The sequence below is a fragment of the Artibeus jamaicensis genome, unplaced genomic scaffold (genome assembly GCF_021234435.1).
Source record: "Artibeus jamaicensis isolate MK-2021 breed Jamaican fruit bat unplaced genomic scaffold, CSHL_Jam_final contig_1028, whole genome shotgun sequence".
In the NCBI taxonomy this organism is placed as follows: Eukaryota; Metazoa; Chordata; class Mammalia; order Chiroptera; family Phyllostomidae; genus Artibeus; species Artibeus jamaicensis.
Window position 1 is genome coordinate 4728807 of NW_026521201.1, and position 11960 is coordinate 4740766.

Below are 11960 nucleotides of genomic sequence, written 5' to 3' on the forward strand. Positions count from 1 at the left end.
CAGAGCTTCTTTGTATCTGCTAGATTGAACACTGCCTGATTTGAATTAATTTTTGCTCAAATAAACTCTTAAAATTTTTAATATGCTTCAGTTTACCTTTTAACAGTTCATTTAGCAGATACCATGAAATGGTATCTATTACGTGTTTAGCTCAGTCTCTGCACATAGAAGGCATTCGATAAACTCAATTATTTCAGATAGATTAGATGTAGAAGGCCTAAAAATACTACCAAATCAACCTGCTGATGAGGCAGAGCTGGGATGCCTGCTCACCATGGGAAGGGGTACATGCCCTTGACAGAGTCTTGGAAGGTCTCAGAAAGGCAAAGGCAGGAATGGGATTCATCTGCATTTTCAGATTCCTTAGGATTAATGAAATTGGTTATGATGACAAAGGATCATTGGTTCAGGGTTGGGGGACACAGCAAGGCAGGTGTTGCACAGACTGTCTACTTGGAGAGTAGACAGTCTTTTGATGATACTAAGAAGTCAAATATCTTGATGTTTTTTGCAAAGTTCCTGAAACAAACAATAAATTTATTTTATTTGCAACTTTTATCTTCCTAGGCAAGTGTTTCTTGGAACAGTGAAGTTGTGCTGATGGTTTCAATTCTTAGAGATAAATCCAGTAGTGAGCTTAGGATTCTTGCTGAGTGAGGATTGTTTTTAAAGAATAAGTATGCTTTTCCTGATCATAAAGTCCTATGTATCCAATACAAATAAGCTCAAATTCTGAAAAGTATAAATAAATAAATAAATAAATAAATAAATAAATAAATAAATAAATAAATAAAAATTTCCCATATCTCACTATATTAGGTTCCTAGGATTGCCAAAACAAAGTACTATAAGCCAGGTGGCTTTAACCAACAGAAATTTATTGTCTCACAACCCTGGGGGCCAGGAGTCAAAGTCAAAGAGTCAGCAGGGCCATGCTTCCAGCGAGACCCTGAGCAGAATGCCTCCTTGCCTCCCCCTGGCCCCGGGGGTGGCTGGCACTACTTGGGTGGCAGCTGCATCACTCCTCCAATCTCTGCCTCACATGCTATTCTTCCTGAGTCGCTGTCTTCACATGGCATTTTCTTCTTCAGCAGGACCACCCTGATGACTTTGTTGTCATTTAACTACATCTGCCAAGATCCTATTTCCAATTAAGGTCACATTCACAGATAGTAGGGTTAGGACTTGGAACAAATCTGGGGGGACACAATTCACCCATAATACTCACTATCCCAGGAATGACCATTGTTGCTGTTCCCTCTAGACTCTGTCCTAACTGGGACAAGAGATGGTGGTAACCTGCACTATGGGAGTGACAAGGGAAGGAAACGCTTGGAGACAGTCAAGGGATTTAGGAAGTAAAATGACAAGAATGGGTCATTAATTAGATGAGATTAAGACAGAGTAGTGTTAGAATATATAGCTCTTGGGTTGATGGTGGAGCTCTTCATTGCAACGGAGGCCAAATGGCAAGTCAGATGCAGGCATGGTGAGTGACATCTGAGCAGAGATGCTCATTGGGCAGTTAGCTCATGGCTCTGGGTGTCAGATGGGGATCAGCCCCACCAGACAAAGGTTGTAGCCATGGAAATGGGTGAGCACCTTTGGGAGACAGGGGACTCTGAGAAGACAGCAGAGGTAAGAGTGAGACATGGAGCAACCCAACTGGGCAGGGTGAGTCTAGGGTGAGCGATGATCTCCATTTGCCCTGGACGGAGGGGCTCCCAGTTGTGGGGCTTTTAGTGCTGGAACCAGGAGAGCCTCAGGCAAAGCCAGAAATACACCTAGAGGGATTGGAGGAGGGAGAGTCTAAGCAGTAGGAAGAGAACCAGGAGAAACAGTGTTATACAAGCTGGACAGCGGGGAGGGGCAAAGGACACATCAAGCATTTTAAGGCCTAGAGAGTGGCTGTTGGTTTGGCCACATGGTTTATTGGTGGCTGCGGTGAGAGCACTGTCAAGAGAGTGGTGGAGTGGAGGTCAGGAGGTGCAGGCTCAGTGTAGACAATGCCCACTGGGCACAGGGAGAAGCAGGGAGGGGGCAGAGGGCAGTTGCAAGTTGCTCAGGCAGACTGTCTTTAGAAGGGCCCTGATGTGGCATGTCCTGCTGGGCCAAGGTCTCCATAGGAGGGAACAGGGCTAAATGTGACCACGTGGAGGGCCCCTTGCAGCCAGAGTGGACTCAGAGTGTTGGGTGTTCACACTCCTTTGGAACTGGCAAGAAGAAGGACATGTGGGTGGCAGCACAGGCAGATGGGCAGCAATCATGTTTCCAGAGCAGCTACCAATGAGGGGAGCGTACCCCATACACAGCTCCCTGCTTTGAGTCAAAAATAGCCCTGCCTGCGGCCTGGCTGGGCGTGGACCAGCTTCTTAGGGACCAACTCAGCCGAGCCTCATCTTCTTTCTGGGGACGGTCACCAGTCCTGGGCTCCTGGCATCTGTCCCCTGGACCTGCTATGATCTCAGAAGTAGATAAGGGCACACTATTGGCCCATGTCTCCCACATTACCACATTCTGCAGTGCATCAAGTCCCTGGGAATTTACCAGAATTCTCCAGGATGGGCCTTGTCCCTGAGGACCTCTCTCTCCCTCCCTCCCTCCCTGCAACACCCCACAGAGTCCAGCTGCTGGTTCTCGCCCCAGAGCTCCCATATGACACATAGCAGTGCTAGCGACTACATTGATGGTCACCACCCTAGCCACAGGCTTCCCACCCTTCTGCCTTCTTCATAGAATCATAATGCATCAACCACCAGCACTTATAGATGGCACCAGCTGGTAAGCTATTCACCTTCTCACACACCACTAGGGCACAGATGCAGTAAGTGAGCCTGGACAGCAGAGGTTGATTCTCCCGGCTTGTGACTGGGGTGAACCCTCTGACTTCCCTTATCCTCCAGAACAGTGTTCCTGTATCAAATATCACCTTGCCACACTCTGAAAATCCAGCACAGAGGGCCTAGGGAGCCCAGCTCTTTCTTCCCTGGTCATGATGCCCAGCATTTGTGAAGCACTGCTGGATAAAGACCTTCCGCAACTATCTGGTGACCCTCACATCAACTCTGATGGTCAGGGTCACTATTATCCTCATTTTGCCAACAGGAAACAGGCTCACCCAATTCAGCATCTTGCCCAGAGTATTATAATGGTGATAAGCAAAGCTGGTGCCCACAAACCAGGTTGTCTGATCACTAATGACAATTGCAATGTTTACTAAGCACATAGTAAGTCCCAGCACTGTTCTGGGCACTTGGGACATATCAGTGGGTGGAGTCCCCAACTTTTACAGACTTACTGCTATAGGCTTCCTCTCTGCTTATCCTTCCACTTGCATCATCCTACCTAATTCTCCTGGCATGCTGACACTGTGAACAACTCTCTTAGAGCCCCATTTTATAGCGTGCAGAGAAATTTGCCCGAAGTCCAGGAGCTGGATCCCAGCTCTCTGTGACTCCTTCAGCCTGCGTGCTTGGCTACCAGGCTCTGTTGCCTCCAGCTCTAAGTCCCACTCTTTCCTGCAGTGTCTTTGGGAGCATACGTGGATTAGTGAGGCAGCAGAGCATTCTGGGAAGACTGAGGCTCCAGCTGGGATTGAAATTCAGATCCCAGTATTATTCGCCATGTGACATGTGCTGTGGACTTAATTGTGATCCCTCAGAATTCGTATGCTCAAATTGTAACCCCCAATGTGACTGTATTTGGAGGTGAGGACTTAGCAGGTAATTAAGGTTAAATGCGGTCATTAGGGTGGGGTCCTAGTCTAGCAGGATTGTAGCCCCACAGTGGAGGAAGAGAGAGATCTCTCTCTAAGCATGCACAGAGGAAAGGCCTCGTGAGAGCACAGTGAGGAGGCAGCTGTCTGTCAGCAAGGAAGACAAACAGCAAGGCTGTTTGTCTCTCAGCAAAACCAGATCAGCTGTCTGGGGACTTCCAGTCCCCGTAACCATGAGAATTAGAAGAAAGTTTCTGTTGTTTAAGCCACCCAGCTACAGTATTTTATTATGGCAACCTGAGCAGACTATAAAACATTAGGCAAATCACAGAATCTCACTGAGCCTCAGTTTTTTCATACATTTAATCACGATGTCAATACCTGTAAGAATCAAAGGTTAATATTGTTTAGAAAAACAATTAGCACAGTTTCCGGCACATACTTGGTGCTCACTATTATGTGCAACTGTTACCGTTAGACTAAGGGGTGTGCCTGCTCTCTACAGCTTTCTCTGTCTGGAACAGTGGCTTTAGGACTTTGGGGACTGTGGCCCATGTAAAAACTACATGGAAGCAAAAGAAATGCTTATATGAAGCATTCATAAAACTAAGCTTATCCTTGCTGTGTGCAATGTACTCTGATATTTTCTATTTTATGGTATTTGTTTTGTTTTGTTTTTAATTTTTTTGTTTTGTTTTGAGGGGTTCTGTTGTTTTTTTTTAGCATAGGTTACAACACACCACATTTATGTATTTATTTATTTATTTATTTATTTATTTATTTATTTATTTATTTCACAGCCCTGTCGGGTTGCATTCCAAAGTTTGAACGGCCTGACTTTGAACCAAGCCTACGCCAGCTGCCACTGTGGTATAATCTGAGGGTTATTAATCATTTTATACTCCAAATTGGTTCTCACAGCCACTCTGTGATTATCTTCTCTCCTGTTTTGTAAATAACAAAACTAAGGCTCAGATGATTGGCCAAGTTCTGTGTCAGTTCTGGGTTTTTGACTCAGATCCTGGTGCTCTCCCCATCTCCATCAACCACTGACCCATTGTCAAAAACTCGGGTCCATGCTCTAACGCTCACTTGGAATCCAAAAATGCCGCCCTGAGAGTCAGGGTTGACGGGCATCCATGGTTGGGAGCTGTGTTCACGCATGCAGAGTATGAAGACTATAAGCAAGACTTAGGCAGCACCACCATAGATGCCCACATCCTGTGCCTGAGCCCCGCCCCACCGCTGGACCCCTAACCCCAGCATCCAGCCCATGCCCAAGCGCCACCCTTCATCATCACCCTGTATCTGACTCCCACCACACCCCACCTTGCACTGCGATTAACCCCGTGTTGATGGCGACCATTTCGAGGAGCAGGGGAGGCCCCCCTGGGTATAACTCTGGGTCAGAAACCAAGAATGCTAGCACTCTCACGCCTTCTTCATGACCCCAGACAGTGTCCTATGGGACTTTCTTCCCCCTCCCATTTCCCACATGACTCCACGCCCATCACCCCTGCAACACTGTTGTCTAATTTATTATTTTAATTATCTCCTTGCCTGTGCTAATAAGAAAAACTTTTCCAACCTCCCAGGAGATGTGCCGGGCTGTGGGAGAACTGGGGAAGCAGGGGCTACTCCACCCCCCAGTGCCCTGCCTAGGGCATTGCGGAGGCTTTGGTGCTTCTTCTGGGAGCCAGCGGTGGCTGGACATCCAGGAAATATATGGGGCCCCTTAAAGGGGACATGGGCCAAGACAGGAGGCAGAGGTGCTGGGGGACTCATGCCTGACCAGGGGTGTGAGGGGGCTGGAGAGCATCCATGCACCCTTCCAGGACCTCAGGGGCCACAGGTAGGAAAGAGCCTCTGCTCCCTTCCTCCCAAGGGTACAGAGCCCTGTGCTTGGTCCATCACCGTCCCATGGGACACGGCCTCTGCCTGGACCCCTGTAGGCATGTCATCTGAGAAGAAATGAATGAGGGCCCTGGCTGGTGTTTCTGCTGTGCCCCTTTGTAAGATCCTGAAGTCACAAGACCCCTCTGTGCTGGCAGGATATGCTGGGAGGCAGGCTCATACTTTAGGGGGACACATTTGGTCTGCACAGGGCCACTGCAGATGAGATCCATCAAGGATGAAGCTCTGAGCTGCCCCTGACACACTCAGGGACTCCAGGCCTGGCTGTGGCCCAGACTGCAGGTGGCTTGCTACATAGGCAAAGGAGCTTTGTGTGGACCAGCAGATCAGGTGGTACAACAGGCACCAAACTGGACATTAGGGTTCCAAATTCTAGTCCCCATTCTGCTTCTGGTCAGTAAAGACACCTTGAAACAGTCTCCTCTCTCTAGGCCTTAGGTTCTTCATCTAGAATATAAAAGGCATTAGATGTGATTCTTTTCTTCGTTTCCTCCCCCCCCCCCTCCTGTCTTCCTGCCCTCCCTCCTCCTTCTGTAGGAGGAAGTTACTGGGCGCCTACAGTGAGTGGCGTTCGTTGGGAATGCTGAGATGAATGAGATGTAACAGAGAGGCTAAAAGGGGAGACAGGCAAAGTAACAAATACAGCAAATATGCTGTGACAAGTGTAACCATAGAAACCTGTACAAGGCACGGAGCTAGTAGGGACGACAGGATGATTTGCTGGGAGTGGGAGCAGCAACAGGACAAGGCAGTTTCCTTCCAGCCTCTGAGTGGTTTTGAAAGAGGAACAGGAGATCTTTAGCTATCTCCTAGCCCAGTAAGTCCCAAGAGCTCTGCTCTTATTGCAAAGGTAGGTGGGCATGGGGAGAGAGGGGGAGGTAGTGCTCTGATTTATTTTATCAAGGGCTCTTTAAAGCCAGAGAGCCAAGAAAAGAATGCCTTGCAGTGGAACCTGACCTTTAGCGTAACAAGCTTATCCTTGAAGATTCCCCACAAACGGCTGGCACCAAGGCCACAGGAATGTGGGGCAAGCTAGCAGAAAGGTTCATCAGGTGCTGCAGGTGTTGCTCATTAATTAGGTGGCGCACAGTCCCTGACAAGCTCACCTGTGCTCCAGGGACAGCGTTGGGAGTGGTTGGAGCGTGGTTGCGCACCCCCACCCCAGCCCTGGGAGCAGAAGGCTCAGCATACACCAGGGGCCACAGCCCTGGGTTCAGCTGACTCTGGATTTGGGAATTGGGAGCCATTCTTCGGAAGAGACTCAGCCAGCCCCAGGGAACAGAGCCCTGCTCAGACCCTGTCTCCAGGCCTCTGCCTAATGGCCTGGAGCCTCTGCCTAAGGCCTCTGCCTAATGGGAAACCCCTTGTGGTTAGTCAGGGTCTCCCCACCCATCCCCTACATGCTGTATGGGGCAAAGACAGCGTCAGCCTTGGGCCCCACCACCAGCACTGGGCCTGGTCTAGCAGGTGCGCAGGGGATGCCAGTTGAAGGAGAAAAATTAGTGAAGTGTTAGTCTGGCATTAGGACCCCAACCTGTGTGAGCTGCCCAGGCATTCCAAGGGCTTCCTGGTGACCTGCAGAAAAGTCTGTTCCCCTCTGACACTCAGACTCCCCCTGAAATTAAAAACTGCCAGAAACTAAGGAAGAGAATTAATAATGTTGCTGCAGAAGTCAGCCTTCAGAGGCAGTGAGGGCAGCACCAGCGGCACTTGCCCAGCCCTCCACACAAGTGCCAGCTGCTGTCCACCTGCACTGGGGCGGCTCCTGCGTGCCAGGCCCTGTGTGGGGCTGGGGATTCTAAGGCGAGCCAGGCATGGTCCCCGCTCATGCTGAGTGAGAGCTACACTGAAGGCCAAAGAACCCCTGGCCCAGGAAAGCCAGAGACCAAAGAGAAAGGGCAAAAAAGTGGGACTCAAGAGTTGATGAGAGACCTGAGGCCCAGAGAAGCTGTGAAACTTGTCCAAATTCAGGCAGCCAACCAGGGAGCTGGGCCTCAGACACGGGCAGCTGGCCTCTTCACCACTCTGCTTTATTATCATAGTTACTGGGCATCTGCAATGTTTTCAGGAAAAGCAACTACTTAGTTCACAGTAACTAAAGCCCATATGTGGAGGGAGGGAAGCAGCAGAAAACAGATGTGTAGGCTCAGCCTAGCTGTTGAAAGGCGCAAGGCCATCAGGCTTTGGGCTTAGTGCTCTGGGTGCTGGCGAGCTTGAGGCAACTTCACTAAGAATGCCTGGTGGTTCAGCACTTGGAGCGCAGTGAACTAGCCTGTGAGCTGAGCAGAGGCTGGAGACGGGTACAGGGGGTGGGCGTAGGGGACCAAAGAGGCTTGATGGAGCTGGGTGGGGTCAGCACCGATGGATCCTGCTTGGAGGGGGCAGGGGTTCTGGTCTGGGTAGTCAGGGCTGCTGTTAGTGAGACGCCCAGGGGGGAGCATAGATGACAAGTGTGGTTGAACACACATCCTGCCCAGAAACCTTTCCAGCCCTGCGTGGTGCTCGGCACCTACAAGGGCCCAGCAGACACTTCCACAGTGAGCCACACCACCACCCGGGCCCCCACAAGGTGTTCCCCTCACACGGAAGGTGGAGCAGTCTCCTTCCACACCATCCTTCCTTTCCAGGCCCGAGGTCCTGGCCCCTGCTCAGCCCCGTGGGCCCTTCCCCCAGATCCCAGCCCAGGAGCCCTTCCATTCCCTAACAAAGGAAAAGTTCCACGGCCTGGGTGACCTGCCCCGCCTCCTGGCCTGCCTGTGTCCTCGCTGGTGAGAGGGCCGGCTTCACACCTCTGCAGGCTTTTCTGGCTAATTGGCTACGGACTCGGTTTTTATTTCACAGAAAACCAACCCAGTTTCTGTAAGGAGCCAACTACTATCGAACCAACTCTATGCAAGCAGCTGTTGAAATTGCTCCCTGGGGTCAGCTCTCTCCCACCCCACTCAGCCCTTCTCTCACTTCCCCTCACACTTGACTGCCCTTTCTGCTGACCGAGGCCATCTCCCCTCAGCTCAAGTGAAAACCACAAGCCACTGGTCCAGAAGGCTCTTGCTGCAGGTGTCTTGGCAGAAGGTTGTCCCCCACCTCCCCACCCCCTGGTAATAGAGACACTTGACCCGCACACCGCCATTCACAGGTGAAGAAACTGAGGGTGAGAGAGGCAAAGCGTCTGGCACGCAATCACATGGTTACCAGGGGTACAGCCAGGGCCGGCCCCCAGGCCTGTCAATGTCAATCCCCCCCAACACACCCTCCGGTGACCTGTTCTGACATTGAGCAGCTTTTACATTTCCTGTTCAGAGGAAAGACTATTTTCTAAAGAGCTGACCAGGTCCCAGCTGGAGACTCCCTGAACTTGAACTCTTCTTCCTCCTGATGGCAAGTCTCACTCAGTGTCTCCACCAGATGTGACACCCCCGGGGAGGGGTCCCTAGTGAGTCACAGTCACCTCCTGATTTCTTCTATCCCTCCAGATGCTTCCCAGGCCCTCCCCAACAGCTGGGGACCCTGCTGTCACCTTGGCTGACCTGCGGGCTCTGCCTGTTTGCACGATTCCACCCATTTCTGAGACCGGCAAATGCCGCAGGACACAGCAGCCCTCCTGGGGGGGGTCAGCACGGCTCCTCCCCTGGGGCTGCATTTCTCAGAGCCCCCTACTCTTCCTGGGGAGCCACCTATTTTTTCCCTTGCATATCTGATTTTCAACCCTTTGGACTGAAAATTCTGTTCCTTGTTATCTCTCACTGTCTACCTCGAAGCTCCTAGCAAAGCTCAGAAGGGACAGGATGGAGTTCAAGTCCTAAACTAATGTTCAAAGCACACCCAGCAGCTGCCCCCGGGGGAAGGGGCCCAAAGCTTCCAGGAAGCAGAGTGGCTGTGAGATTCAGCACAGCAGCACCTGCCAGGGAGAGGGGTGGGGTGCCTCACCCTCTATTAAATATGACATCTCCACAGTGGTTCTCAACTGGAGCCACCTGAAAACATACTAAAATGCTCATGTCCCATTCCCAGACACTTCACCTGGCCCGGGCGTGGCCTGGGTGTGTCAGAGTGCCAGTGGTCATGCAGCCAGGCTGAGGAGCACAGGTGGAGCAGGCCTCAAAGGCTGCGGGCACCAGGGCTCCGTCCAGGATCAGGCTCCAGCCCCCAAACTCCAGCGCTTTATTTTGAATGGATGGCTGTTGCTGTGAGAAAAGCACCCACAGTTTTTTCTAATCACATTCTCAGTGGATTCCCTGTCCCCCAACCGAGTAAGTGTCCCAGTCCTGTCCAGATGTGCCCCTTGAGGAAGTGCCAGAGTCAATGCTGAGCTATGGGGTTGACAAGCCCAATGGATCATGGATAGTGTGCAGATCTCCATAAAGAGCCCAGAGCAATTAAAAATTAGATCAACTCACTGTGATCACATTGACTGTTTCATGCTGTTCAGAATCTCTTCCTGGCACCATCATGTGCCTTTGATGAATAAAGAATAAGAAATGAATTTTTACTTAATTAATGCACTGGATTTGGTAGGCAAAAACCTTCAAAACATAAGATCCATGGGACAAAGTAAGCAGAGGAGTCCTTGGTGGTTATAGGTTGGGAACCAGTGGTCAAATACAAGCCCCTTACTGGAGAGCTGAAGAAACTTAGGCCCAGAGGGGTTAAGAGACTACCTTTAGTCACACAGCTAGTTATGCCAAGTGGGGACCCTTACCCAAGCGTTCCAGCCAGGCTGTAAGGGTAGACAGAAAATGTGCAGGAGGTTTTGCTGGAAAGTCTCACTTAACACAATCCCAAGGAGCCAGACTCAGGAGAGTCCCTGCTGGCCGTGGAGGCCGTGTGGCCCAGAGGGAGCGGCGCTCACAGACAGTTTACAGACCTATCCTAGTTCCAGACTTCAGCGCAGCTAAGATGCCAGCAGTTGGATCCTAAGATACATCATTGATTTCGTACCACGGAGCAAAAGTAGTGCTGAGTATAACTGTAAGATGCTGCTGATCACAAGACGCATGTCGGCTTTAGAGATGTGAACATGTGAGGAACACGATGTGACTGAAGTGCCGCATGCCAGCCCCCAGCTCCCTTCAGAGCCACACTGCTGGGTGTCCCTCTGCCTGGTGTTCTTATCTGCTGGAGGTGCCAAAGGGGATGAAATGAGACTTTGAAGAAAACAGATCATGTAAAAAGCAGAAATAAGTCACGGAGCAGGTGCGGCCCCATCTGTTGAATCCAAGGATGGAGTCCTGAATCGGACCTCAGGAGCCCCGGGTTGGAGTCTCTGCTCAGGGCCCCCCAGTGCTGTCTCTCACGCCTGTTCTCAGTCTCTCCGAGCCTCAGGCTCTTCATCTGCAAAACAGAGATAACACGTGCCCTCCTCCCACCCCCGCCACATCTCGGCACCACAGCAGAGCTCAGAAGAGAAATGGAGAGCTGAGTAAGGCCGTGCCTAGTGCATATTCATTGCCAAGAACCACCTTCCATTTTCTCAGCTGATGCCTGTGACTCCTGAGAACAGAGAGCTTTGAGGTGCCAGGGTGGGGCACTCCCACGACACAGCCCACAGAGTCCTCCTGGGGCCGATGGGAACACCATGCAGGGACGAGCACCTGTGGACTGAGCCCAGTGGGCCACACCGGGGGCCCTGAGAGAGAGGTCTTCACCCATCTGAGGGAGACAGCTCACCCCTACATGAGGCAGGGAGGCCGGGGCCAGGCGGAAGTCTGCCCTCGCAGGGGCAGTCGCAGAAATGGCCCCAGGGGCTGTGCCAGCTCAAACGCTGGGCAGGCACTAGCACTCCTGTCTGGCCCACACACTTCTGCTGAGCTTAACAGCCTCGCTGTGCAAAGAACCAGGCAGGGCGCCCCCAGCTGCATGCCCAGGTGCCCTTCCTGAGGAGACACCCCAACCACTGATCAGCACTGTCTTGTTCCTGCCGCCTTCTTGGGGCCGAAAGGGAAGCAGACAACTAGCAAAGAAATCTCTGCTGCTCAGTCCTCCTGCAGCCCCCTAGTAGCTCCAGCTGCGGAGTCCCTGTCCTTTCAACCGTGGGGGCTGCACCCTGAGTTCAATCCTGGCCCGCCTCGCATTGTCCCTAACCAGAGGCAGGCCCTCAGGCAATTTCTTCTCTGCACTTCCATTTCTTCATCTGTACAGCAGAGATGAAAAGCCCTGTCATGCTCCCCCAGTGGGCAGATATAGGGCTGAAACCAGTGTGTGAAAGTGCCTGCCCGAGAATGTGGACAGGAGCAAAGGAGCCCTGTGGGGAGGAAGGGCACGGGGTGGGGGGCCAGGAATTGGAGGGCAAAGGCCCCCCACACTCGCAGTTGCCTCCCCTACCTCACGGGAC

General features: G+C 51.6%; 1 protein-coding gene across 14 annotated transcripts in view; it reads left to right on the forward strand.

Annotated features, from left to right (window-relative positions):
• The window catches only part of TSPAN11 (tetraspanin 11), a 67129-nt gene that overhangs the window by 28555 nt on the left and 26614 nt on the right, over positions 1-11960 (forward strand). The gene's annotated exons all lie outside the window — the stretch shown is intronic.